At 31.3% G+C, this 5,244-nt stretch overlaps 1 non-coding gene across 1 annotated transcript; it reads left to right on the forward strand.

Annotated features, from left to right (window-relative positions):
* Positions 1-4,794: 4,794 nt before the first annotated feature.
* On the forward strand, positions 4,795-4,867 carry TRNAK-UUU (transfer RNA lysine (anticodon UUU)). The gene has a single exon. It is a non-coding gene; the product is annotated as a tRNA-Lys (tRNA).
* Positions 4,868-5,244: the final 377 nt, after the last annotated feature.

Below are 5,244 nucleotides of genomic sequence, written 5' to 3' on the forward strand. Positions count from 1 at the left end.
GTACACCTAATTCCAGTCATGGACGCCTTTTATTCATCACCCTGTATAGTTTCAGATCTTTAGAGCCCAAATTTTATTTCCCTAATACATGAGTTCTTGATGATAATTCGCTAGATTATTTAAAAAAAAAACTTTATTTTATTTTAGATCGTGCAAAAATAGGTATTTTTGAACTAATTTGAATTCAAAAAGTAGCCATTAAGTGAATTATGAATGTTGCACGCTTTTTGCATAAATACGACAAATCAGCAGTCAAAATTAATTTATTTTGACATTTGATAACAGATGATTTCTATTTAACTTTTGTTATAAATTACAGATGTAGAACAAGTCTCTTCATGGCATTTGTGGCCTTAAAAAAAAGCACTCATTAACTCGTATTTTAAACCAGCCACTCATGTAATCAAGAATGACTTTTTAAACTTGTATGTTAAATAACTATTATTAGTAGCTAGTAAGTTGTAATTTTTAACACACTTTAAATCGTCTATGACTTTAAAGATAAAAATTTGCAAGTTTTATACGCTTATACAGAGTGTTTTTAAAATACTCTACCAAAAATTAAACACGATTTTTGGCAGTTTTAGCGATTGGATTGACTAGTTTTTAATTTTTTTCTAACGATAAAATAAAGCACCTTTTACCACTTACTTGGAACACCACTGATGAAATTTTGACCAAATAGTCGATTATTTTTATCTCGAAAACGAAAAGATTTTTACATAAAAACATTTTTTGGCAATTGATTCTACTTGTCTTTCCCAATTACCGTATTTTGTTTGATAGTGTATTTCAAAAACACGCTGTATGTATGTACACAATTGACTAATCTTTAGAATTTGTGGCAAAAATTTATTTTGCGTTTTGCGTCTTAACGTCTAAAATAGTATATTAAAGAACGTGTTTTATAATGGCCAATTTGGTGCACGAGTTCCCGGTGTACAAAACCAATGCCATTATAAAACAAGTCCTTTATGCTATTTTTTCTGGCAACCTTTTTTTAATAAAAAATTTAAATTTTCCAATTCTAAGACTTTTCTTTTTACACGATTGGTAATGGTTTTGTAACCACGACTTGCCACTTGATTTTCAAATTCAATTTAAAATTTGACATTTATTGAGTTTCAGCCACAGCCAGTATTCACATCTATTATATTTAGGTACAATTGACCAAGAACTTGCCAGGAAACAGGTGACAGTCAGACTAATTAGTTCTACCAATTCTTAAAAAAGAAAATTTCCTACTTTGAGTTCTTTTTTAGATAGGGGAGAGGGGGGCATAGTGGGGTACTTAACATTCAATTTGCCACGCACGTTAAAATAATAGAAATTAACAATTTTTTTTTACTAAATATCATAGACTAATGTATTGCGGATGATTTTTGTTGTACTTTTTTTGATTACCATAAAAAACTTACGACATGTGAGCATTATTTTAAAAAATGGGATTTGCCCCGCTTTGCCCCGCACATAGGGGTAAAGTGGGGTACCCTATGGGGAAATCAAATTTTTGAGTAACTGTGTACCTACTTGGAAAAAGTAACATTTTAAAATTACTTAGGCATCAATGCATATTGCACATAAATGAGCAGGTTCATCATATTTAGCCACTACATTTGTATGACTAGATTTGAAAAAAACTTGCTCCCTAACTTCGCGATTTTTTTAACGAAAACACAGAATTTCACATTTTGTTTTATAAAACATATAGGTTTTCACATTTTGTTTTATAAAACACACGTGGTTAACTGTCAACTAACAACCAATCAAAACACGCTATTCGACTTTTTTCACGGCGTTTGATTTGAGCAGCAGGAGTGTTACCCCGCTATGCCCCGGTACCCCACTATGCCCCCCTCTCCCCTACCTATAAACGACTCCAAATTGAGTACTTTTAATGGACCTATTAAAGCGGCAAATTCGAAAAATTTTATTATACGTTTGTATTGTGCTTATTTTTCAACTAACGTGGCAATTTTGAAATAGATTATAGGGTAGTTATTTCGGAAAGAAAATTTCACTTCTGTTGTGCAATTTTTTTTACAAAAATCAAGATATTTCTGAAATGGTTCAATTTAAGTGTAGCACATTGTACAAGGTGTTTATAAATGTTTCTAGCATCAAGGGTGGCTCTGAAATTCCTGCCGTGCACTATTTTGCCGCTTTGTTTTCATAGTGAATATAAATTTTGAAAATTATTTATAATGTTACTTACATTCATGACGTTTCAGTTACAGTTTTATGTCCAAGTTTTTAATTTTCAGGTTTTAAACTACAACTAGAACAGTTTATTTCTCAAAATTTACTTTGCTTTATGTTTGAGGTTAACTGCAAATGTCAGTTGAAAAATCGAAACCCGCATTTGTAATGAGCGGCAATTTTTTTTGACTTTTCATAGCCACCCTTGATGCTAGAAACATTTATAAACACCTTGTACATAAAGGCACTCTTAATTTGGATATAAAATCTGAAAATGCAATAATATAACCGGAAGTGTCACGAATATGTAAATATTGTCATTCGATTTGTCATATTCGCTCATTTTTGTTCCAAAATTTAAAATCCTCATCTTTTGTAGTTTATGAGAAAAATGTCAAAACGTATAAATATATACGTTTATAACAGTTAAAGGGTTAACTATTCTTAAAATGTCACTCACGTCAACAACGTTTCAGTTACGATTTTGTGTCCAAATCTTTGATTTTAAGGTTTCAAACCATAATTAGAACAGTTTTTTTTGTCAAATTTAACTTTGCTTCGAGGTTAACTGCAAATGTCAGTTGAAAAATCTAAACCCACATTTGTAATGAGCGGAAATTTTTTTTGACATTTCATAGCCACCCTTGATGCTAGAAACATTTATAAACACCTCATATTATAAATCGTCATAAGTGACCAATTTATGTACGTCTATGAATTAAAGTGAAAAAACAAAAAACACAAAGAAAATTTGGCTGTACAGATGTGGTTGGCGCCAATTTTGGGCTTATAAACGCCATAATGTCTACATAAATTAAATATATTGTGTAACAATTTTGGAATACAGCATATTCTGAACGAGTGAATGGTTTTCCACATGAGCCGTAGGCGTTTCAGAATGTCAATATTTTGTATTCGTCAAAGAAAAGCCATTTTCTGTCATAGCGATAAGCATTGAAAAACAAATATAAATTAAAAGTACCCCGATACGGTAAATGAAAAAAACAAATCATTAAACTTAAGGTCAAACATTAAAAAAAATATTTTTTATCAAATAAAAGTTATTTTTTAAAAATAAGGAAAACAGTTAAGAAGCATCCAACGTTTTATTGTAGGTAAAACAACTGAAAAAACGTATGACACAAACACCCGGAAGAACGGTATGCCGTGAAAAATCTGCGGCCATCAAATTTTATCGTTGTTAAATTAATTAAATTGTTTTTATAAATATTGTTTATTATTAGTTTTTAGCGTGACGTACATATTTAGGTAATGTGCAACTATTCTTGATAGGCTTACCACATACATACTTGGGTTCTATAAAGGAATATAACATTCAGTGTGGTCTGAAAAACAAAAAGGAAATAGTCAAATTTTGAGGTTAAATATAATAATTTGAGGTTACGCGCAAAAGTAAATTGTTGGAAGCATCAATTCCTGGGTGCAAATCGACGAGATCGGATCCAGGGTTCGATCCAGTTATTTTTAAAATATTCAATAGTGGAAAATGGAGCCAACTTGCCAACTATCAACATTTTCAAATTTTGACAGTTGACGTCTTTTACATTTACGATCGCCAAAAAGCGGCAAATTTTGACTTGTTTTCAACGTCAATTACAATATTTGTTTTAAAGAAGCCCGGTACTTATTATTTCTTAAATGGCGGCGGAAGTTAACTTTAACATAAATATGTACTTAGATTAAAGCAACATTTCTCAGAGTGATTTATTGGTGTGTTATTTATTAACCTGCAAATTCTTAATTTATATTTGCATAATTTAAATACCTACATATTTAAAGACTGTTTTTCTTTAAGAATTGTATACCTAGTACCTATGATTAACTCATTATTCATTACTCTCAGTGGAATTTTGAAGTTTTAAAATATTAATCATAATCACAGTGAAGTCATCGCTACTCGCTGTTATGGTTAAAGTCCAGTTCATTACTTTCAGTCCACTCTCCTGTGTAAATTTCCTAAAATTCTTGGGTGTAAATCCGGCTTCCAATTCTTTAGGGATAAAATTAGAGGAAAATTGAATAACGATTTTTTAGGTTAACACGTTGTCAAAGTTTAGTCTATTAACATCTCATATTAGTTAAGAATTAATCAAAGGTAAGTTCCAAAAGAGAGATTTAAATAAGGGTTAAACAAGTTTTGAGCAAACTTGCGCAGGACGATTAGCTTCTCCGCATGTGACAATTGCTCCAAGGTCAAACGCTTTTTCTGCCAACTGTTTTCTAGGGACTACTGCCAACTTTACCGACCGATAGTAATGAGCTATAGTATAGAACAATCCTTTCAAAAATAATAAAATGGTCTCCATTGAAAGGTACACTTGCGGTTCTGAAATTTCAGGCAGGCTTTTTATGTCATTCCAAGAAAAAATAATGAAAATTATACTCCAACTCCAATTTCATTATAATTGATCTTTTAAAACGTCAAAACTAATTTAACAAGTGGCACATGATCGTTACTTTAACATTAAAATGATAAATGACAAATGACATTGCCCAAAATTCCATGACAGCAACAGTACTTAAATAGATTTCAGTTGACGTTGAAATTGCTCTGGTTGAATACTTTCTACATCAGCCCGGGTAGCTCAGTCGGTAGAGCATTGGACTTTTAATCCAAGGGTCCAGGGTTCAAGTCCCTGCTCGGGCGGCCAACTTTTTTTTTGAACTGCATGTTCTTATAATAAACATACCTACAAAACGAGTACTGTTTTTTATCAATATTGTTTTACAAGTGTAGTAAATATGAAAAGTACTCTCTTTATCAGCTTCTACAGTGACCTTCATTCAAGGCCATAATAAATTACGTATTTACAAACTTCACCCGGACGATTTCGCTCGTGGCAATTCTTATCATCTTATCAACAAAGCATGCTTTTGATCTGCACAAGAAATTAGATTTTTTTTACTTCTAACTATTTAACCGTGTGGTCAAATTCAAATGAAATGCAAAATCAAACATTTAATTTTTCGATTATTTTTTAACGTAGGTATGAAATTTTAAATTAAAAAAAAATGATAGGAATG

Source organism: Gnatocerus cornutus, chromosome 5, assembly GCF_029298725.1.
Source record: "Gnatocerus cornutus isolate USDA-ARS CGAHR chromosome 5, icGnaCorn1.1, whole genome shotgun sequence".
NCBI lineage: Eukaryota > Metazoa > Arthropoda > Insecta > Coleoptera > Tenebrionidae > Gnatocerus > Gnatocerus cornutus.